The sequence below is a fragment of the Acanthopagrus latus genome, chromosome 11 (assembly GCF_904848185.1).
Source record: "Acanthopagrus latus isolate v.2019 chromosome 11, fAcaLat1.1, whole genome shotgun sequence".
NCBI lineage: Eukaryota > Metazoa > Chordata > Actinopteri > Spariformes > Sparidae > Acanthopagrus > Acanthopagrus latus.
Genome location: NC_051049.1, coordinates 28,630,961 through 28,655,936, shown reverse-complemented (window position 1 = coordinate 28,655,936; position 24,976 = coordinate 28,630,961). Strand labels below are relative to the sequence as shown.

Below are 24,976 nucleotides of genomic sequence, written 5' to 3'. Positions count from 1 at the left end.
AGCTGAGAGAGCTGCTGAGTTTGGAACTGAAGTGAACCACGTGGACCTGGAACCTCCTTCTGCTCTTTCTTTTGCTCTACTGTAAATAGAATCCCTCAGATTTCATTATGTACTTTAGTTCAGGTTCAGTGTTTATAACCATTTAAAGCCAAATAGTTCTGGATGCAAACTAAACACATTTAAGTTGAGCAATGTATACTGAATATTAATGCATTACAGTCACGCACAAGCAGGACCTTCATTTTGCGAGAATAAATCACAGATGAACACACACACACGACAGAAAAATAACAAAACAAGAGATGACATGAATGGGAGGCCGCACACTGCCAAGGCCAACATAAAGGCTGCTGATGCTCTTCTAAAGAAAAGCTTTCATGGTAAGTGCCTGAGGACAAACAGCCATTAATTCATTTCTGAAGAAATACAACATTCACATGTTACAAACCACCAAAAAGCTGATTGTATATCAGGCTGCCTCAGCGGGAGACAGCTCAGACTGAGAGTGTTAAGAGACAAGGGGAAGAAAAGAGAAAGCTAAACTATATGCAAAGCACTTTCCCTGACATTGAAAATCGGAGTTCACAGAGGGCATCTTCACTGATATTGCACTCGTACACAAAACTAAAACAATAATGACCTTGAAGTTGAAAAAGGAGCCTCATACAAGACACACTACTAAAATCAAAAGCATGAAAAGAAAAGTCATGTGAGATATCGCGTGGATAGTTGTTGCCAGAGGACAGTAGCTGTCCACCTTAACTGTCCTCCATGTTACGTCACATTCTGACATCGATACTTCTCGGCCGCCATGATGGAAGCCAGTGGAACAAGCCACTGCTAACATGAGTACGTTCTTTTTCCCTTAGCAAAAAGTAGTTTATTCAAGTGTACTACAAGTATACTTATCTTATACTAAAACTGAGGCAGTATTCTTGAAGTGTACTTTTTATATACTATATTTTATATACTTGAGAACAGTATAGTGAAGTACACTTGGCTTATACTGAAAAGTATAAAGAATATTCTAAGACTAAGTACATTAATACTTAGACTTTAATACTAAAGCTTATACTTGTAATTTAGTAAACTGTAACACCCCTTGTGGACTGTGGCGCAAAGAAATTCTGTTCTTGTTGGTGTAATTATGGTTCGTGAATGTGGTTGTGAATAAGATGATGTGTAAGACAGTTGGGGGTTAATTCACATCCTTGTTCTGTGGTTAAATTGTGTTGACTTAATAAAAATGACAAAAATGTTGGCGCCATGAGTGAAGGGGTGTTTTCCAGGAGAGACGTCCCATCTGTGGGTTTATTGATTTGTGCACTAATACATGTCAAGTCTATAGCTGTGATGAGTGAAGTTAAAAGTTCAAATAGTTTGTATATCTTTATTGAAGTGCCAAATAAGATTAAGTAATTGAGTTTTGTTTACATATAAATTAGTAGAATAAAACTGTTAGTCACTACACACCTTTATATTGAGGTACTACCCCTACTATGAATGTACATGTCAATAAACTAAAATGTGGACTAGAAGTATATACTAGTACACTAGTATTATACAGACGAGGGTACTTGTATACTTGAAAGTGTACTTCTGTAAACTTAAAATGACCTTATAAAGTATACTTAAAGTATACTTCTATAACCTTAAAATGTTCCAATTTAGTCCGAAGAAGAATTACATTAGTATGCTTTCTAGTACACTACAAGTTCATGGTCCATAGTATACTTGCTATACTTATACTCAAGCATACTTAATGAAATGAACTTCAAGTATACTACTTTTTGCTAAGGGTTAGCAGACTCTTTGTACACAAACAATGTTCTCAATGCTGGTGTTCATGTGTAGAGACCCTGGTGATACTACGAGCAAAGTTTCATGTTGTGTCGAGCCTTCTTAGTGTTTTAAAAATAGCGATTTTGATGCTATGGCTGATTTGCCCCTAGCACTCCCATCGAAAATGAGTTTGACCTGAAAACGAAAATACGGTAAATCTTAAAAGTGCCTCTTTCATCGTAATTATGCTTTTACATGAAGGTTTGACTCATATACATTCACAAAAAAAAAGCCTAGGTTGCATTTTGGCGAGAATTTCACTTTAAAGAGTCAAACAAGGTAATGGCACAGCGTTTGCAAAACCAGTTGTCCATTTTTAAACACAGTGCATCAGTGTATCTGTCGGCGAAATGTTCAAATGTGGATATCATTATTGAAAAAAAGTAAATTCTGACCGATGACTCTAGTGGAGCTAAACACATGATCACAGGAGTATGAAAATTCCACCAAGACATTAAAGAACAAAATCAGACTAGACCCTCCATGCCAACATATTAGTACTTGAATGTGCCACAGACACCCAAAGAGAAAAAAAAGAGGCTTGATGTTTGATGTTTGTCCCATTCATCACTCATGCAGGCTTTATTCTAAGTGAATGAGAAATGGAGAGTAAAGAGTAAAGTATATTTGCAGAGATAGTGTAACCATAACTCAAACAAGCCAGCATGTAACAGCTGACACTTCCCATCCTCCACCCCCCTGTGGACAAATCTGTCAAATGCAGATTTACTGCTGCTTCCACTGCTCACAATACAGATGAATACAAATGCATCTGATTAGAATATTTGTTTATAAAATGCTAATATGGTGAATAATACAGTGGCTCTGAATGAAGCGTTGAGCTCTAACGGCTTCCCCAGAATATCCTTTAAATTGCGTTCAGTTCCATTTACACCAAATGAAGCACTATTACAACAACAAAAAAAATAAAAAATGAAAGAGTAGGGCTCAGTATAGGCCTATCATTAAATAAGATGACATTCATTGACGGTAGCGGCAGATGTTTACCTGTTGTGTCACATCTACGTTGCAATTTCATATTCATGAGCTACTGACTCGTGTGACATCCCAGCACACCAGATTGTGAGACTATGTAAGCACTCCGAAAATGTTGCTGTCATTGAATGGGTTGTTGTACAGTGGCTTTAAAAGGCATTTAAAGCAATTACTTTACAAGCAAATAAATAATACATCTTTTTCATCTGAATATTTGTTTTGTATGATTGGATTTGTGCTCTTTCAAACATGAACATGGGCTGAATGAATTCAGGTAATCTTATCAATGAAGATTTCCCATTTTAACAAACAAATCAGGCTTTGTGAAAAGCACAGTGGTTGGGAAGTGTAAGAGTGGCTGAATTGAAAATATTATTTTTAAAGTCCACCTTCTGCTGAAACACATTTTCACAGTTGCTGTTTTTTTTTTTAAAACTCTAATGTCAAATGTTCAACAACACCAAGACATTCCCAGATTTTTTTCAAAGTAATCATTATGAAAATATACACACACTCGTTATCCAGGTGCTGCAAAACTCTAACTGCGAAAACAAGGATTCTCAACATGGTGAAAAAATGTCTTTTGTCTTACACAGTCCAACTCAGGTGTGTCACAGAAGACACGGTCATACCCACAAGTGTGGTTACAACCAAGTGGACAAAGTTGCACCTCCACGACTTAAAATAATGTGACAGCTTTTAAACCAGATGTGATCGATAATGATACACACAGGCTATGCATGGATGTTAGAGCCTGACTAAGAATACATTTTTGGAGCCCAACACTGATAATCGGGAATAGGAAATTCCACTCTTGACCAATATTCTTCCAAAGTACGTATTCCTTTAAGTTGATTTTTAAAATACTCATGCACCACCTGAATAGGTATTTTCCAGTTGATACAACTCTCAACTCTCTAACTTTGTATACTGTCTCCGAAATGATTCATTAACACTGATCTGCTCCCATCTCTCTTACATTAAAAAAGTGACATAGTTAGAGGGTCACTGACCATGAGCCTGAGTAAGATTGGATTTTGGGGGCTGATACCAATAATCGGGATAAAAAATGTCTGATATAAACCAGTACCCTTTACATGATATTGTATGTAACATGTTTTGTTGATGATCAAACACTTCATGAAGGCAGGATATCTTACAATTTAACAATAAACTTCACTGGAAATGTAATAAATATAAATTAGCATATTTTTCTGCAAAATGGAACAGGTAGTCATTAAGGCGCTTAGCGGAAAACTTATATGCTGATACTGATGTATCTGTGAGATCGGCCAATAAAATCAGGCAATCAGTATATCAGTCAGGCTCTCATGTACATACAGAGTTTATAGTTACCATCAATTCAAAAAAAAAAAATCAGGTGTGTGTGTGTGTGTGTGTGTGTGTGTGTGTGTGTGTGTGTGTGTGTGTGTGTGTGTGTGTGTGTGTGTGTGTGTGTGTGTGTGTGTGTCAGCACAGCAGCTGCTCAAGACTCTCCTCCCCGAGCTGTAATCAGTGGCTTAATGAGTCTCAGCGGCTTTCATGTTCAACACTGTTAGCCTGAGTGTACGTAATGTTTGATGCTCCGTCTGAAGAGCACACACATAATTAAAGAAACACACACGCATGTTCACTCTCCAAACTACACAAGCACACTTTTTTTTTTTTTTTTCGACGCTGGTCTTTACATAGGATCGTAGGATTTATAGGATCATGATGGCACCAGTAAAATAATTTATATTTGACTCGAGAGGGAAACGAAATGGAAAAGTTAAAGCGCAGAGGCTGAAGGAGAAGGAGAATCTGTGGTGTCTTCAGGAATGTGTGTGTGGGTTTTTGTTTCTGAGAAATGATTCCTCTTGGGAGAAGAGGAATTATTTCTCTCAGGAATAAATGGGAAAAGAGGAGCTAGGCTATCTTAATGCTCACTCACCTATAACTCTGCAGCTCTGACAAGAGATAAGCTTTGAATCTCTGCGATGAGATGCATCATTAGGGAGACAAGGGGAGAAAAATATGAAGGGAGAAAGTCAGTGAACCACCTTGATGTATGTCTTCATGTTTGGTTATGTGGGACACCCCTCGGGATATGCTCTGGTCAGGCTTTGACAGCTGTTGTGGCCTGGAGAGTAAAGGCATGTAGCAGCTTATCCCCAACTACTCACTGACAGACTTTCAACCCGACCATTCTTCCTCTTTGTCTACCTCTTATCTCTACACTGACTGCTCCTTTCTGCAGGAAATTAAAGAAAATTGAAGATATTCATGTCCGAGCTGCTTCAAGAATCATCATCTAATGCATTAATCCAGCACTGGATCATCTAATTCCCACTGAATATCACAGTAAGTCACTCAAGTCTCGGGCTCTATATTTAGCCCAAGGAATTATGGGAGGAATTAATATACACAGACATGACTTAGTCTTCATTATTTTGGGGAGGGAGAGGGATGTGCACTTATTACACAGACGGTGAGAGAGTGAGTCTGAGGAAGACACAGTATTAAAACTGTCCTGGTTTCTCGCTCCTGTCCCGTTTTTCCCACAATTCACCAGGGGGGCTGCGCGGTCACGAGTATAAGGCGAAGACGCATTAGAGCAAAAATAAAGGACAAGTGTAAAAAACATGACACATCGCCCTAAGACACACACATATGAATCAGGAATTGAGTACAAATACTCGATACTATTGAGAATCGAAAACCGACTTGTCATTCGATACCACATTTCAACACATTAGGTGTAAATCTAACTCATCACTGCAGGAAAAACACTGAGTTATGCCAAGAGATGTGGCTCACCATGTGCATTTGTAAAGTCATGCGTTGTTAAAACGAACTTCATAAAATTGGTATTGAAAAAATATAATCCAGAAACCATTATTGAAGTCAAGATATCAGTATTGTACAGTTTTTGTGATAAGCTCCGGTAGGAAAGATATAACGTGCTGCTTGTGGGTCTTTTATATTCATTTATGCAATACTGAATTGGGATCATGGTCATTGGTTGGCTGTGGCATATGAGGTAGAGTGGTTGTCCCCCAGTCGGAAACATCATTGATACAAGTCCTTTAGCAAGATACGGAACCCAAGATAGCTCCTGGTGGCTCTTCTGTTGGTGTGCGAGTGTGAATGAATGGTCAGCACTCTCTGTGAGCAGGTTGCAACTTGCATAATAGCCTCTGTCCCCAGTGTATACTGTAAAAGTGTCTGTGTGTCTGAATAGGTGAAATGAGTGAAAGCTGACTTGTGTTGTTGAGCACTGAGTGACCACTAAGTCTAGAAAACAGCCTAGAAATACAGTCAGTTTACCATTGGTTGCACATTAGCCTATTGTTAACCTATGGTAATCTAAGACAAAAAAAAAATAGTTACCAGTTAGCATAATCCAGACAGTCGGTGCATTTCCCATCAAAACCAGCCTGGTCTTATTCACAAGGCATCAAATCTCGCTTGGCATCTCATTCAGATGCAGAAGGTACCATTTAGCATCTGTGTGAGAAGCGCAGGTCTTTGAGCTAACTTGTCGGAGCAACTGCTCCACCCAATGTGGGTAAGAGACAACACATCCATATACATTGGATAGGTCGAATTTACAGTGATTCCTGAAAGGACACACATTGTTCCAAAAAGAGTATGACTGTTGCAGTGTACCAGCAACAAGCATGCTTGACCCTGCCCTTTATTCACCGTTTGATTAGGTTTGGCGCTAAACTACTTAGGTTGGCAATGCAATGCAGACCTTGTCCTCTTTATACCACACTGCCTGAAGCAGGTCGTAGTGACAGAGCTGTGCAGCAGACGATGCCTCAGTCTCAGTCTTGTCACCGTTCTGGTTCCAACATGACCCAGTGAGTAGTGAGACAGCATCGTCTCAGTGTGGCTGCACTCTGATGATTAACACCAGCCACAACTGACCAAATGATCTCAAAGCTTAGCTTTGTCTTTCTTGATAACCAAATTAAATGGCAATCCTAATAATGATCAACAATAGCAGCAAACCACAGGTATAATTACTAACACTATGGATGACTTTATTCCATTAAGTGTCCCAATAAGCTGTGCAAGGATTAATAATGCCAGTGCTCCGCAACTTATTACTAATACTATAGAGTCACACCTGTGCATTTCCTGCTGTGACAGAAATTAGATTAAAAGAGGAGAGAGTTCACCTCCATGAAGCACTGTCATATATACATCATGTCATGTCGGTGGCCTCAAGAAATAATATGTAACAATTCCACATTAAAGGTTAAATATCCCAAATGTTTCCATGAATGGTCGAACCAGAGAAATACACAAGTGTGTCAAGAGATTTCAGAAGGTAGACGAATGTGAATGTGACATGAATAAAAACTTTAAGACATTACCTCGCCTGTGAACACTTTTGTGTGAGTCATGTCAGATTTTCGTCGGCAATAGTGTTTTAACAGTGAATACAACAGCTGCCGTGATCCCACGCTTCTTCATGATGTCATCAATCTGCATCTCTTGCTGTGTTTGGATTGAGACAGCCCTAGTGGCAGAAATGACATAACGCTTAGAACAGTCATTACGGTACATAAGTGATTAAGAGGGATCTGCTCAGTGTCTTCAAATTTAAATAAGCTTCAGTGAATGTTTAACTGCATTGCCATAGCTAAATACATATTGAATGATTACATTTTACACGTGAAAGCTAAAAAGATGGTTGCAAGTTAAATACATTCTAATCAAGCACCTTAAATCACTCACTTTTTCTTACTTTCTGAAAATAGTAATACTTGTGACATGTTTTGTAGCAAAGACTGCGCACAGATGCTTCTTCCCACATAGATAATGTGCTCTCTGAGGATCAGGGAGATAGAAGTCCCAGGATATATACATTATACATTTTTTGAAAGAATATTTCTCTTAAATCCTTGTATTTCTCACAACATAGTAACATAGTCTGTTCTGCCTGTGACAGCCTGTTTCAAGCCAGGCTGTTTTCTTCTCAGACTGTACATTGCTGATGTTGATGGTTTTGCCAGTCACATTTGTCAGGCACTTCTTTGATATTTTTTTTCTATGCATGCAGTAATGCAACTACTGTACTAAAGTATTTTAATTCTCAGAAGGAAATATTATGGACATGATTTGGGTTTCTAGACTGTCTGGCTGCTCATGTTTCTTATAATGATGAACCATTTTTTGCTTTACTAAAATGTATGTTTTTTGTATTAGGTATGGCTGTCTGAGGAAGCAACATGGGTGAAAATCTGCTGTCGGGTCATAATACCAGAATTGTACATTTTGATACAATACTATACTATGCTGAATAAACATTATTTACATATTCTGATACCATGGCAAAGGAAACAAAAGTCCTGGGCACATTAAAAAAGATAATTATTATCTTTTTTAAATCAGTTTCAACCTGCACACAGTGCTGGAACAGAAAAAGTCACAAAACACAAACCAACACATTTGTATTAACGTTAATGTCTGAGCAGCCTTTGGTAAAATTCTGATCGTAGATCATAGTTTTCTACAGGTTCAGTACTTTTGACAGAATACATTGCAAATAGCTGATCATTTTAAACACATGGTACTGAAAAAAGGGGGTGGCCGGTTTGAATCCCAGCTCCCTTGGGGCGGAACTGAGCTGCATGTCGAAGTATCCTTGAGCAAGATACTGAACCCCAAAATTGCTCCTGATGTGTGGCTGGCACCTTGCGGCCTCTGCCACCAGTGAGGGCCCTGCGATGAGCTGGCGGCTTGTCCAGGGTGCACCTGTACCAGGGTGCACCTGTACCAGGGTGCACCTGTACCAGGGTGTACCTTCTCCCAGAGAGATAACTGGGATTGGCTACAGTAACCAGTAACCACCGTGACCCCTTGAAAAAGGGGGGATAAAGCTACAAAAAAGTTACATCCCTGCGACCCTCACGGATAAGCGGTAGATTATGAGATGAGATGAGGTACTGAAAAAGTAATGCAAGGTCTTGAACTGTCTATACTTTTCACAGCCTTAGTGGAGATGTGTATTCAATGATGCGATAGACATCTTGAATATTTCCTTCTGACTGAACGCTTTAGCCATAAAAACATGGTGTCTAAAGAGATTGGAACATTAGGGGTAAATCTATCATTCGTCTATATGATGAGGAACCTTTGCATGGGCTCATGCATGATAAGGGGTGTGTTACAAGGTTGCAGTGCTGAGACTGGGCCAGACACCTAATGTCCTCCCCTTCTCACTTTTCTCCATCCTCTGCTGCTGCTGCTCGGGCCAGCCAACACAACAAGGCTAATTGGGCCATTTAAATGTCAGCATCGCAGAGATCTGAGGGCAGAGAAGCGCTTCTCTCTTACCCCTGCACTTACGCTGCGAATGGTTTGTCCAACAGCAGCAACATCATGACGTACCATGGATCTTTGTATCCAACAAGTCGAGCAAATCCAAACAGGATTCTGCGGTTTGTCGCTGAACGATATTTGAACTGTAACTCTCACAGTGTTGTCTTTTTGGATAAACATGCTCAGGCATATAAACAGCTTTCACAGATGTTCAGCAGTGTGTTTGATTCAAAAACACCTCCCAAGAAGAGACAATTCAAGCACTGATCTCATTTACATTTAAGGGCATTTAGTGAATGCCTTTGTCCAAAGCGACTAACAGTAATTCAAACATACTTTCATACACTGATGGTGGTGGCTGCCATGCAAGGTGCCGACCAGCACATCAGGAGCAGTTTGGGGTTCAGTATCTTGCCCAAGGATACTTTGGCATGCAGACCAGGGGAATCGAACCAGAGACTTTCAGATAACAAGACACTGTCTCTACCCGGGATCCACAGCCGCCCCGATATCATCAGTGTTTCCCTGCAGAACCAGACTTGTAGCAGCTGTTTGGCCTCGGTTCAGGATTCAGGGCGGATGTGCCACTCATTCATCACTCTTTATGAATGAAGCTGCAGCTGAGCATTCAGAAATGTAAACAAATAGCTCAACAGGATCTGTGCTTTTATCAATCAATCAAACCAGAGCAACAAGCAGGAAGACACACATACACACACACACCATCACACACCTTTTTTTTTTTTTTTTTTTGCCAAATATGAACATACAACACATGGTGAACGGCACTGAAAGGAAGCCAAGCTCCTTCACATACACACTGCAGGTAACTGATCTTGTTCAGCTGTGATGGAAAGGCTTTTTTTAATGGCTGTTTTAACCCAGCAGTGAAGGAAGAGCAGCAATTGTGGTTCGGAGACAGAGGATTGATTGCAAGGTCACTCGCTGCTTTTAGCCAAAGGCCTGGAATTCATAGATCTTCAAGAACAGGAGAGCCCAAATGCTACAACCTTCAACGTGCAAAACAAAGGGTAATATCAACATTGTTGTCGGGTAATTGAATTCCATCCTTAAACGACGTTACAGGCCTGAGTATGTGAATCCACTGCTGGTATAATGCATGCATGACAGAATGAATGACATACAGATATAGAAGGGTAGAAGTAATGTAAGCACAGACTCTAACATTTTTTTTTTAATTTATAAGCTTGAATATCATTTCCACTTCATTGTCATTCAGTCATTCAGTCACTGCCTAAACAGACTCACAGAAAGGCTGAGTCTCTTCATGTATATGGACAAATGTATAGACCTACTTGTCAGTATGTTTAAAAAAAAAAAAAACCTCACACTGTGTGTCTGTAATCTTGTATTCAATGAAAGCCCGTTTGTTTGGCAGTATTTGTGCAAGCTGCGGAGCCGATGACTGGAGGGAAGCCCAGCCGACACATGCCGCAAGATCCCGGCATGCACTCTCCTCCTCAAACACCCTTCAAGACACCAGCGTTCGCGCAAAAAACGTCATGCTATGGCACGATTCTAATGCATCCGCCTCAGCAAGATCTTACCATTGTGTCGATGGTTCTCCAAATCCAAATCCTGCGCCGTGGATCCTCCGGGCTGATGGAGGGCTGCGCACTCCGCAAGGGGCAAATCAACGCTCACCGGGCTGTGGAGGTCCGAGGCTCCCCAGCGGCTCCCTGGCAACGCAACTTCCACTTCGTTCGAAACGTGGCTAACCGATAACGGCTGATTCTCACCGAGGATATTTCGAGCAATCCTGCTGTCCTGCGGATGGCTGCTCGCTTCGCCCTCCACACAAGAATGCACCGCGAATTTCAACTACCCCCCCCCCTCTCTTTCTCTCTCTCTCTCTCTCTCTCTCTCACACACACGCACACACACACACACACACACACACACACACACACACACACACACACACACACACTTTATCTCTCTCGCGCGCAAATCCAATTTAGCAGGATAGATGTGCGACATGAACGGGTTGTGTTGAATAAATAATCCAGTCACACCATATTTAACACAGAAGATGATATGGATGAAGTGTGGGGGAACATGCAGGGGTGTGTGTGTGTGTGTGTGTGTGTGTGTGTGTGTGAGAGAGAGAGAGAGAGAGAGAGGTCACTGTACCGGGTCACCAGATTTTAACAGAGATCAGGACCACGGACAGCGACCATTATCATTTTATTCTCTCAGAGGGAAAATATGAAAACGGATGAGAGGCTGACTAAAAAACATCAGAAATGAATATGTTCTGTCACAAAGCCTCAATATCACCTGGAAATTCCACTCAGCTATCAGTAAGTTTTAGAAAAAAACAATGGTTTACAATGAAGTATTAACAAATGTGAGTAGTTACTGAGGAGCAAGGAAGGAGTTAATTGGGAACAACTTGATAGTTAATTAATAATAAATGAATAATTCCTGAATAATTGATTTAAGGACCATATAGTAGATAATGATGACAACTAATTGATTACTAATTACTGAATCACAAGTTACTGTTTATTCTACCTTCAAGTATAGTTAAACGAAATATGGAAAAGTTACAATTATTGTAATTGTCAGATACTAATTAATACAAAATTAGACATCATACTGAGCAGTCACCCACTGCCATATTTCCTGATTCAATCCTAATTCACTCCTCTACAACTAATCATATATTTGTGTGCCATTAAATAAACTGCTATGGTTACCAGTGGAAAGACATTCAAAACTGGTCCATTTGAAGAGGATTACACATTCACATTTAGACCATGTCATACCAGAATTCTGCAAAATATTCTCCAGGTAGAGGTTGAAAATGTCCCTTTTGCAGATACTGCAATAACCTGCAACACAGCAGGGATCAAACCACCGACTGTGTGATTAATAAATACTGAGCTGCAACTAGAGTTTAGATTCTCTGCCTGAGCCCGAGCCCGACCCAGACCTGACGCTGACCGTGGGAAAAGCAGACAAAGAGTAGAAAAGATGTTTTTGTACCTGCTTAAATTGTGCCGTGAATCACGCATTTTTCAATTTAAAACATCATTTTCCATCTCCAATAAATTAAAAGATGAAAGGAGAGCTGGTCAGTTCCCTGAGCTGCTAATACACAGGAGCAGCTCTACAATGTTTAAGATACTGATTTTGGTGAGCATTCAACAAGATGGTGTCACTAATGGGACTGTTGGCTGTGTGATCTTTATAATTACATATTTTCAGAGTCTGATATTTTATTAGTGTGATGACAAACTGAGACTTCGCTGACTTGGAAAATGATCTCAAACAGGATTGAAAAATTATTTTTTGCTGTATAAAGTCAATAAACTAAATAAACAAACTGATCCTTAAAGGAGAACTTCGTCGATTTCAACATGCTACCACCAGCATCTGACATGTTGAAGGCCCGGACGTGCTTCAAACAATTTTTGAACTGTCACTAGAAGTCGGCATGCAAAAGTTTACACTTGAAACTTAAAGGTGATAATCCTACTGACACAGAAAGGAGCGAGGTGTGATGAATCATGGATATAGTGAGAATGGTGATATCTTTCACACAGTCTTGCCTCAAAGGCCTTCACGGTGTTGCACTCAGTTGCAAATATGAGAAGATACAGAGGAAGTTGATTTTAAAGGACAGAACTTCAGATAGAAGTTCAAACCCTTTTTACATTCATTCTTACAAACAGGTGAACAAATGCTGCATGAAGTGGATGTGATTCATTGATTATTCAGACTGATTTCTAATATCATGAATGCACTATAGGACCCTGATACACTGTGAAGTAGTGATGTAGTATGAGACAGGACCAAACAGCCAATGTAGAGTTTTGGCAATACAACAGAGAGTTTGTGTCAGAAATAGCACCACACATCTACACATCTACAAGTGCCAGCACTGCAGTCAAAGCTAGTTTTTGTTTTCCTGTATTCCACAACATGAGAGCAGCATCGACAATAATACTGCAATAGACAAAATGTTCGTGGATCAGGCAAAGGCATGTTTTTCATCTCACCTTCCTGTGTGGCCACCTGTGGACAAGAAACAAATTTGCCTTTAATAATAGGTGCTGACAAATTGTGCAACCTCATTTATTTAAAGCTGACTGCAACCTTAGGACAGTGAAACACCACATATTGGAAGAATTGTCATCCCTCTAGTCAAGGTTCTGCGGAGAAACACTGAAACTGCTCTGAAGAACATCCCACTAAAACACTTCATATGGATTTTAGTTTTAATTTTCACACTGTATAGCTTTTGGGAATCCAAATCTCTTACTACGAACATTCGTCATAGTGCATGAACAGAAGAGGAGGAGGAGGAAGAGGTCTTTAGAAGAGTGGCTCTAAAAATATATTCTCTCATTCCCTCCATCTTACTTGCTTACCCTCTGTGATTGATGCAAAACTCTGTATGGGAATGTGAAACTGCAGGAATGTTGATCCTGTGGGAAGAAAGCACAAAACACAAATCATCCAGATCCTACCAGAAATGAAAAATACATATAATCAACACTAAGCAGGCAAGAACAATGAATACAGGTTAGCAAAAAAAAAAAGGATATTTTCATCTATGTCAGCCTTCAGTACTTTATGTTCTTCTGCTTGAAGATGGAGGGAAGGAGGTAACAGAGTTGAAGCAGGGTTATAGGAGTAGGAGGTGTGTTATTATATCCATCTGCACTGTCAGAGAACAGGCAGTGGTTTGTTTTTCGTGTGCAGAATATTTCTCTGCTCTGTTGCCTGTTAAAGTAATGTTACAAAGTGCGCTGCGTTCAACTCGTTTTTTCCCTTTCAAGTATTCGTATGAAGATCCTCTCCTGCGCCAGAAATCTAAGAAGTATCTGAATCCTCTTTCACCCTAACCCTCATGCTGAAAGTCAGTGAGTTTCATTCCACTTGTGTTCCTCATTCTGCGATCATCCAGCCCTCCCACACAGTATGTACTGGTGACTCAGGCACCTCAAGTCTGCCTTCATCTTCCACTCCGAGCTGCAGAGAAGATGAACCAATCCTCGCTCTCTTACTTCCCTTCATTCTCAGATCACTATACGTCTCAGAAACAGCTCATACGCATGTATGTGCGCACGAACACGCACACAGGCCCCGGCTGGCCACTCTGGAGGAATCGTGATCAGGATTGAGTGTTTCTCTTGACGCAGTGACATCATCACTAATTGATCCTCTTTTGAATTCTGACAGGGGAATTATATGCTGCTGTATGGGGTTGCCATAGCAACTGGCCCATTTTCAATGCAAGGAGATGTGGAGTGCGGCTGCTGCTGGAAGCTGGGGGGTAATTGGGGATGTTGGGGTGGGAAAGGGGGGTTGGTGGCTCAGGATGTGTGTGAAGAAAAGTGGGGCGGGGGGTGTGGGTTGGGGGTGGACTGACAACTCAAACACAATCCAACCAACATGCAGAGCAATGGGGTAGAGCTCTAATTTGCACAAGGAAACTAATTACAATTCAAATTTCATGCTGAAGATTAGCAAACTATTGAGATTCGGATTGATCACAAGTCCCTTAACTGTTTTTGACCCGGTACCTCTGCACAGAGCAATAGGTCACAGGTATATCTACAGCAGAGCACAAAGAAGAAAAAACACTTCATGTGTTAATTGATTGATTATCCGTGCTTGGGAGCTGCAGACTGAACCCTCTAAATCAATACAGTCCCTGTTATATTAACAGAGAAACTTAAATCAACAGCGTCTCTGTGTCTGGAAGCCTCGCCACGAGACACACAGGCTAATTTACACACTATGTATCATCAGGGAGGTACTTAGGAGCTTATCGTACTATAACAAGGCTATCTAAAGGCAGAAAAATGCAAAATAATTTGATTTCCTTCAGCTAAAATGCATGCAGGTTCTATTTATAGATCTCAACTCCACTTCTACTTGTTCTGTAATCTGCTCAGTGCTTTTCAGCTCAATTTTCATTCATTTCCTTTCCACTTTTATTGATCTTGTACATTATATTAACACACATGCTCATTTTAACTATTCATGGCCAAAAATAAGACCTCTAACACTACACATATTGGATTTGATTTTCATCTTTCGCTGAAAAAGTCACATGTAACGAGGGGCAAAGCTATTGTTCAGCTGCATGGAGCTGACCAGCTCTGGGTGCACAGCCTGATCTTTTGGAAGAATAAACACCCTGAGTCTCATCAGATTCTGCTCTGATCTGGAGCTGCTTACTAATAGAAGGAGAGCTCACAGATTACTTTGAAATTTTGGGTGTAAAAAGTGGATTTATCTTCACTCGTGTTTGTCAGCCTGACAGCAGCAGTGATCCGCGGAGGTGACCTCCATTATTGGGTGTATCTGTAATGTTGACTGCTGACTGGAGCTGGAGGGGAAATTAACTTTTAGATGAACAGAGAAAACCAGAGTCTCTAGTGAGTGCTGAGTTTAGGGAGAGCATCAACTGAATGGAAAAAAAACAGACACACACATCTTGCAAGCTGTTACTAGCTAGCTTACAGCCAATGTCCAGTAAGGTTTTCTGATTGTTACGGGGCAAATAAACACAATGGTCCATGATTAAACTCTGTTTGGTCAATACACACCGTAAGAGTCAACAGCCATACTAGCAGCTCTGTGAGGATGTACTCAGGCACAGTGGTGATTTTAGTTGAATACAAATTATTTTACAATGTTTACCAAAATGTCAAGCTCATGTTGGCTCTGGAGGAAAAGTCAGGGGATGACCAGAGTAACTGAAATTCATCCACTTGGAACCTTGACCAAACCAAAGTGTTGGACTAACAGACCTGCCAACAGACAGATGGACACCGCCATCCATCAGTGTGTCTAACAACCTCACTCCAGTTTATGTCTGGTCTTCATACAGCAGCCATGAGAAAATCACAGAACATCTCAAACTGCAAGACAGCAAAGCACATTGTTTTTGGATCCATCTTAGTTCATATTAAACAACAGCAAGATTGTTGATCATTCAGGCAGTTGGTAAGATGTGTGGGGTGTCTCCCCTCAAAAATCAGATGTGATTGCTAAATTAGTCAAGGGCTCCTGTTGTTTGAAACAGGCTCATAGCAAGAGTCTGGAGTCTTTCTCAGAATGCAGAGACACCCTGCATGTGTCACCACAGTCCATTGAAGTGTCAGTGCAGTCAGTATACTTTATTGGCATAAGGGAGGATGAACAAGATTAGAAGAATGTGTAAACAAAATCGTACGTATGAAGTGGATTGACAGAGGGAGGGGTAGCCGTGGTGTCAGGTCGATTAATGCTGGCAGAGAATGTTCGGGAATGTAAATATAATGCATCTCCCTTCAGCAGGTCCCCCTCATCATGCTGTAGCAATAACAGCGATTGAAATCACCATGGCAACAGAATTTCTACCTGAAAGCAAGGCTGTGGAGAAGCTGGAGGAGGAGGGATGGAGAGACAGAGGGAGAGAGAATGAAAAAGGGGGGCTGGGGCCTCTCATAACACGGCATGATTTATGGAGGTCTGGGAAGGAACATTTACAACATGTTCACTTCACACAGTGTAAGAATAGGATATGAAGCATTATAGACCAGGCAGCCATTCAGCAAGTAGGTTCACCCTGGCTCTTCACCCCTTCTTTCTCTCTCTGTCTCTACGAAAGAGAGGAAGACAACGCCTAAAAGGATTCTTTTTCTTAGTTACATTTTTCTCTACATAATGACTACTAATTCAAAGAAGAAGAAAAGTTCTATCTAAAGTTCTTCAAAAAAAAAAAGGTCCAGAACATCACAATGTCTAATGTAATGATTTAGTGCAATATTGAATCAAAAAGGCTCTGTTTTTTCTTTGGTACAGGCGCTTCACATTGCTGCTTTAAATAATTGTGATGGTCTTGGACATGAGATATTTTAACTACCCGCAGGAAGAATCAATATGTAAGTCTATCCATTCTTGACTAAAACCTCTGTTTTTGCTGCCTTCTTTTTTTTCTGACAGTCAAAGGGTTAGCGTTCCACCTGTGTGTATCTGTCTCACTTGAGTCTCAATAGTTATTAGAATACACAGATGTAATCGGCTAGTAGCATTATGGCCATGATTTACAATGTGTGCAACTAATCTGTGTGATTTCTGGGACGGTATTGTCCTAAAGTTGAGAAATGCTGCGCTGGTTAAAAGCACACAATTTCAGTAGTATTGATTAGTTTGAGGTGAACAACCTCATTCAAAATCCAGCCGACATTTAATACAACACTGATAACTAAACATGAAGCTTAGAAACTGATCCTTTAATATGACGGCATAACTTTTGCTCTCTGTAGCTACTTTGGTCAACACGTAAGCTGCAGGTAAAATCCTACCACCACCTTATCCTACCTATTTTTCAGATAACACAATGAAAGTTAAGTTAAACCACATTTCTTCACAATAAAATATTAGATTCATGGCATGGCAAATGTGCCACTCAGACTAACAGGAGCTATCTTACCTAATGTAGCTGTTTAGCAAAATGACAACATGCATTCAGTGGAGAGAACTCTGTTGAGGTCCTGTAATTCAAACCTGAAAGCATACTAAATGTCTTAATACTGACAGCTTCAATTTCATGTGGGATCTCATCAAAGAAGACGCTCACTGTGCCAGAAGCAAGAGTACGAACACCGGCAAAAAGTAGTATCAAGTATCAATCCCAGAGATTAATCTTACTGTTCTCCCTTCATCATCAAAATGAGCCAGGAAGTTACTGTTACTAAGTGTCCTGTGTTTTACAGTCAGCAGTTATTTTCCTATATTATTTCCTGAATATTGTACTGCTCATTAATGCTTGGCTGTAACAGTCCTAGTTTCAACCACCATGAAATCAGACAACCTAGGCAATGAAATCTACACCGCACAGAAAATGGCTGACGAGAGCAATGTCAGAGTCATTAGAGTGTTAACAAAATGGCCCTTTAGTCTGATTATCAGGCTACATCTTAGTCAGACTGACAACGTGCGATTTAAATAGTGAATCCAACGGGTCATGTCCCTCTGTAAAAAGCTCCTTACTCTGAACTGTCCTCGTGTTTTCTCACCCATCTGTGCTCTTGTTTTCTTTGTTGAGTGAGTGAATCATTCTCTTCTGCTACAGTCTCATCCAGATCAATGGAAAACGCCACATGAGCCCTCACAAACCTCCCCACTCTTCCTCCTCGCTCTTCCATTGCCATGGAGACTCTGGAGAGTCCTCGCTACATGGCGGGACTTGTCAGAGACACGCAATGCTTCCTTGTTTTCCCACAGGCACACATACACTGACACTTCTTCAATTAACAGGATAAAAGAAACACATTGCTCTTCTCCTTCCTCCATTCACCCGGTGCCTCATCTTCATCTTCTCAGTTCAACATTTACTTTCCTGGGTTTCTGTGAAGTCCCAGGTTACAGACAGCTTTATTTCCCCGGTGTATGGTAGGTATAACAGCTTTAAGACAAGTTTGCACAGCAACAGTGAAGTCTGGAGGGAAATAGGAGGTCCATGGTCACAGCACACATAGAGTCAGCTGAGAGGGACAACAATAATAATTGGATGGGACGAGGCACTGGGGAAATAACACAAGCAAACTGACCAATTCAAAGGAGTGAGGATGAACTCCTGCAACTATTTTAGCTTCTTGATATTTAACTGAATCCAACAACATTTTCAGGAAATGGAACTTTAGCTCTCACCTCAAATTAGATATTCATTCAAAAATGAAAATACTTGTTTGGGCTATAGACAAACATGATGGACGTGTCCCCGGATGTCCCTCAAAATATCCAGTGGTGCCACTCAGTGGTGTCTGTTTGACTGATTTGTTACCTGTAATAACGGCACCACCGTCTCCTCCACTTCCAATGTGAAACGTGATATAGCCCGTTTGCTACAATGGTCGGCCTCGGACGGATATGTGGTTTGCAGGAACGTTAACTGCCATTATATCCTGGGTGCTCTGAGATCCACTGGATTAAACTATTTCATGAAATGCAGTGTTATTGGGTTAGAGTGGACGCAAATCCCTGCAGTCACATTTCGAAATCTGTTGGCTGCAAGTGTCCACAAACTTTTGGCCACACAGTTTATAATGTGTAGTGAACAAAAACAGGCTTTCCAACATGCTAGAATAGATTGTTGATATTAAAGGCAACATACATGAATCTGACGAATCGTTGAATCCATTTGTCTGGATTTACTTACAGGAAGAAAACAAGCAAAGACATTTTCTCTCACAGTGATCATCAGTCTGGTAACTGACAGGATGTAAACTTTTTTCTGATTACTTGGAGTAAATAATTACACAGTGATGCTCTCATTTCAACAAGTTAGGACAAGTTTATTAATATAGCACATTCCATACACAATAGCAATTCAAAGTGCTTCACACAGTGCATAAAAAGATTAAACAGGAAATACAGAATAAACCACTGAAACATAAATGATAGGAACCATGTGGAGCGATGCTTAAAGTTTTGGCAACAACAGGGGAACACAGACGGTTTTGAACAGGAAACCACACTCTTTATCTCTTGGATATCGTTTGGCATTTAAGCTAATAATTTTGCCATTTCTTTTGTCAAACTTAAGAAAATGTAAATAAAGTTAGACAACTGTAGATAAAATGAAAGCCTGAACCTCCATGTGCTCCATTCAGCTTTGGACTGTATTCGAATACCTTTTGAAATAAATGTAGCTCAGGAGGTAGGTACAATATGTAGGTAGGTAGGTAGGTAGGTAGGTAGGTAGGTAGGTAGGTAGGTAGAGGGGTCATCCAGCAATCAAAAGGTCTCTGGTTCAAATCCCTGGCTCCCTCAGCTACTTGGCAAAGTATCCTTGAGCAAGATACCAAACCCCAAATTGCTTTTGATGAGCAGGTTGCCACCTTGCATGGCAGCCTCTGCCATAAGTGTTTGAATGAGTCAGCGTAACAAGTGTTGTAAAGCTCTTTGAGCAGTCACTAGTTTGAAAAAGTGCAATAGACATGCAAGTCCATTTATAGTGTTGTAAAGTAAATATATAAGTAAACCGGCGTAAAACTAAAGATATCATTTTCCTAACTGAGCTTCCAAAATGTCTATAAACTTGTTCCCTCAGTCCTCTTAGTTAAAGTTTCTTTATCTGTGATCACATTGCAAATTAATTTCCCATTTTACGATTATTGCAAAGCAGTCATCAGCTTCTTGCTAGCATTACCTCCAATTAGCAGTCAAATGCTAACATGTTTGGGTCGTTTCATTACCAGTGTTCTGCAGGGTGTGCATCCCTTGCCCTTGCCTTTGTGAGCAATAATCTCGTGTAAGATCGCCTCTTTAGGCTTCTAAGAAGGAGACACACCAACTCTGAGCATGTCAGTGTAGTGTGTGTTAGCGCACAAATTTATTGTGACAGCTAGTTAGTCAGAGTTGTGTGACCCAAGCATCCAGCAGACAGAGGAGACCATCTACCCAGACTTAAGTGGTGCATCTACAGCATGAACATCCCCCGACATGCTGCTCAGATGTGTGTCCGACCTTGGAGAGAGAGCGGCTTCTTTACTGGAGGAGGGGGAAATGAATGGAGAGGAAGAAAGGCAAGAAAACGCTTTGACATACATCTTTAGAGACAAGCAGAGCACAGAGTTAAACATTAGCAGTCCAAACAATGCGAGGAATAACTCTCTCTCTTGATAAATAAAACATTCAGCATTTCCATTAATGCTGATCTCCAGAAGGCTCGACGGGCCGAGGTGAGAAATGGGGAGTGCGGCAGAGTACATCTCTCAGAGCGTGCATGCATGCGTGCACGTGTGTGTGCGTTTGCCAGCTCTCTCTTCCCACAACACAGTAATTTGATAGCTCTCAGAGGATGGTGGTTATAAACAGTATTTTTTTTTTTTTTTTTATTACAACTGTCATGCACCCCAAGCTATTATAAATGTGTTTTTTCTTCCTGTCAGTGTACAGCTGATTTGCAGTGCATGAACAAATCTGTCAGCTGTCTGTCATTCAGGATAAATGGCAGCTGAATATCTGGACCTCTGGAAGAAATAGAGCCACTGAAATAACTAAAGCAAATGAGGAGCTGCAGAGATTATTCCAGCCCATCGAGCTTCGCTGGTAAATAAACCTCAGAGGAGTCTCAAAGCGCAGACCACTTTTCAAAACCAATTACTTTTAGTGATGTAGAATGTATTCTCCTTTTGATAAGTTACAGTATATTAATATCAGAACAGGGTGAAATCCACCAGTCCAGTGAAGGGTGAATATAGTTCTTCTGGTGTTTCTCACCATTCCTGAAGTATTTCATCAGATTTCTTCTTTTTGTTGTTTCATTCATTATTAACTTTATTACTACACTTACAGTGATTTTCTTGATTTTTTTAATTTATTTTTGTTTGTTTAAATCCAGGCTAGGACCATGGCTCTAAAGATGGCAGCTTCAATCTGTCACTCAAAAACTGCTGAATATAAGTCATTCATGGTCTTCGGAGAATGAAACCTGACTTTGGAGATCATTACTTCTCTCCTAGAACTGCCATGAAGTTGGAATTCAACATTTTAATGTGGACATATTGAGACCCACGGTGGAGCTGAAGTGAATATCCTGATTGGATCTGATTGAGAACCCAAGCACATTATGTATTTGTAGAGACTTGTTAATCACAAGGTCATAACTCATATCAATCAATCATAAAGCTACTCTGAACTGGACCAGCATCTACAAATTGAACATCGTGCTGTATTGAAGAAGCCATGGAAGTAGTGCTTGAGACCATAGACTGATTAGGAAACTGTTTACTGAGGTGATAGATCCAGCAAGAAGTAGGGTCATTTCCTCATAAGCTTACAAAATCAGACTTCCTTTGAAACCCTGCTGACCATTAGAAATAATGCAGGTTTACAGTCTTTCTGCGTTGTCTTCAGAATCAGAATCACTTTCAGAATTTGTTTATTTGTCACACAAACTTTAATGTTGATGAGTAAATATTAACAAGCTAACAGGCTAAACTAAGTTGGTGAACATGGTGACCAATATACTTGCTAAACATCTGTACGTTAGCATTGATAATGTGACATTTAGAGAAAGAAGTATTTCTAAAAGCTGTTAGCACATCTCTCTGTCACACATATTTTAATGTAAAATAAATAAGAATAAGATAGTTTTGTCCCCAGAGACCAGTGTTCAGTTTTCACTTCTTACTAACTAACTAACTTTGGTTGACCTTGAGCCATAACCAAAAATCATTCAAAAACCAAGTTGTTACTGTTTCAAAACCAAACCAAACCATCAACTATTGCAGTGGTAACTATTACAGAGGCAGTCACATGAATCATTTGTTAATATGTCATCATGCTTATAAGAGAAGCATCTACAAAAAAAATAGGTCAAACAAGAAGCTGGTAAGAAGCTGAGATGGGGTCAAAAGATTTTCAAAGGTTTGAAGGTTCGTGAACTCTGCAGTGAAAGCTGATTAGTTTAAGTGTTGGTTAGTTTCATTAAGATGAACTTCGCAGAGTCATCTTCAACAACATTGTATGAACCTCACAGAGGAGCGTGTGTCCCTGTGTTGAAACATGCTTCTACATCAAGACATCTGCATGTTGAAATACTCATGGCTCCTCACACACACACACACACACACACACACACACACACACACACACACACACACATGCACACCAGCTCCTGCCTACCACAATGAAATTACTGCCTTAATCAGAATGTAATCACTGTTATTGTGCTGACTCCCCATAGGCTGTCAGACAGCCAGAGCAAATGACTCCAAGGCTATTTTCAGGCTGCCTGCAGATGGCAGCTCTCAGGTAAGACCACCATGTTTTAACAATTACAGTTTTTGCCTAATGCTTAAACACTAGAAATGGTTGCTATGCCTAAAGCATCACAACCTCTTACTTTTGTGACCATGCCCTAAACAAAAGCACCAACCCTGCAAACACAATATATGCTTTGCACTGTGTTTGAAATTCTCCAGCACACTTCTTGCAAAACACTAAACACTGTTTTTTTGTTTTGTTTTTTTTTGCATAAGACACATTGTTCTAAAAGGAAATCTCATGCTATCACTGGGAAAATACATCTATTTAAAATACAAAACACAACTAAAATTGGAAAAGCACACAGACTCACACAAATGAAAACATTTAAAATCTAATTGTAGACCAATCAGCCAAAGCCATAGCCAAACCTGAGTCCCTACTAAGGAATTATTAGAACTTTCAGACTGGAAAACAGGCATGTTTCCACACTAAACTGTACCAAAGAAATTACAGTATTGCACATTGTTCAAATTCACAGTACAATACATTGCAAAATGTATGATGATTTATTTTCTACAGAACTGCCAGACGACCTGCACAGGGTGGAGGGCAGATTGTGTTCAGTGATGAACAGAAGGTGGCCATAGTCAACATCGTTTTGGCAAATAAACAAAATCTGGCATCGTGAATTGAGAGAGCAGATCATCGCAGATCAAATAACCTTCGCTGACATCAACACTGTCAGCATATCTACACTCTCCCGCATCCTTAAAAAGCACAACATCTCACTGAAGCAGCTGTGTAGAGTTCCATTTGAGAGGAACAGTGCGGGAGTCAAAGGCCTCCGTCATGACTATGTGCAAGTAAATATCACCTTGTGTGCCGCCATCAGTGTACAGGGAGTCCTGAATCACCGCTCCATCCTTGGTCCCTACAATACAGCCCTCATTATTTGCTTTCTGGAGACACAGTAGTCCAGGACAGGCCAGAGCAGCCCCAGATTGTTGTCATCTGGGATACTGTTTCCATCGGGCTGCTCTGGTCCAGGACTGGCTCACCAACCATGCAGTTTTTGCCTGTTGCTTGAACACATTTTGCAAAACTTGGCTCATTGTGTCAAAACTCTACACACAAGCAAATAAGACACAACAGTAGGAAATAAACTGTTCACATCTACGTCAAATTGAAACTCTGCTATCAAAACCTAACAATCCTTTGGCAAAATGTCACTCTGGAGACAAAATGATACGCACTTGCATCATATGAATACACTTTCAGATCAGCAGCAACACACTAGTCTACTTTATATAAAACACTGCAGTCTTTCGTTTTCACTGTTTTGATTCAGTTCCACAGGGGGCACATTTTTGCAACAACCCAAAAAATAAAATACTCAATTCAAAATCATTACATTACAGTGGTGTATTTTACAGTAGAGTAAATTCAGTTAAAGGAAAAATGAAACAAAAATAAAACAAGCAATACACTACTGTAAACAGAAAAAACACAATTGTGCGCAAGTGGGCTTATGGATCATGTTGGGGTCTGGCCACAGGATCTCATCAACATCACAAGCAATGTATTCTCTCGCTAAGCATCAGGGAAAAAATCCCCCATCCCTGGACTGACCTTAACTCAATGTCTCTGCAGGCCTGTTCCATTGCCTGCAGAAGAGGCATAAGGGCATGTGGTGGCGGTCACATACGCACCATCTCCAAGTGGAACAAAAAAAAAATTACTCTATAGGATTTAGAAATGGGGAGTAAGGGGGCAAGTACACAACTTCAACACAACGACCAGAGCAGCCCGATGGAAACTAACATTATCCCAGACTACAACAAACTTGGGTTTGTAGCTGTGTTTTGCATAAATCACATCTGTGTGTTGTTGCTTCTAGGAAAGAGCAATTCAAAGGTGCATGTGTTTAAAGTTTTGATGCTAAAAACAGTTTTGAAATGGGATTGTTAGGTTTTGTTGTTGTTGTTTTGTGAGATTCATTTTGCCAGATAAGTTAGGAGTTTATCTCTTTGTGCTGTGTCTTACAGTTTTTTTCAGTCGCTAACAAAACTCTAAA

At 40.4% G+C, this 24,976-nt stretch overlaps 1 protein-coding gene and 1 long non-coding RNA gene across 3 annotated transcripts in view; both read right to left on the bottom strand.

Moving 5' to 3' along the window:
• Window positions 1–10,993, bottom strand: part of adcyap1r1b (adenylate cyclase activating polypeptide 1b (pituitary) receptor type I) — a 32,009-nt gene extending 21,016 nt beyond the window's left edge. For both annotated transcript variants that reach the window (XM_037115829.1, XM_037115830.1), the window contains exon 1: window positions 10,725–10,993. The gene's annotated coding sequence lies outside the window, so the exon portion shown is untranslated. The remainder of the gene's footprint in view (window positions 1–10,724) is intronic.
• Window positions 10,994–13,079: 2,086 nt separating this feature from the next.
• Window positions 13,080–14,306, bottom strand: LOC119029182. Its single transcript, XR_005077918.1, has 3 exons — window positions 13,759–14,306; window positions 13,557–13,613; window positions 13,080–13,200 (listed from the first exon to the last, which is right to left on the bottom strand). It is a non-coding gene; the product is annotated as an uncharacterized LOC119029182 (long non-coding RNA).
• Between the last annotated feature and the right edge of the window lie 10,670 nt (window positions 14,307–24,976).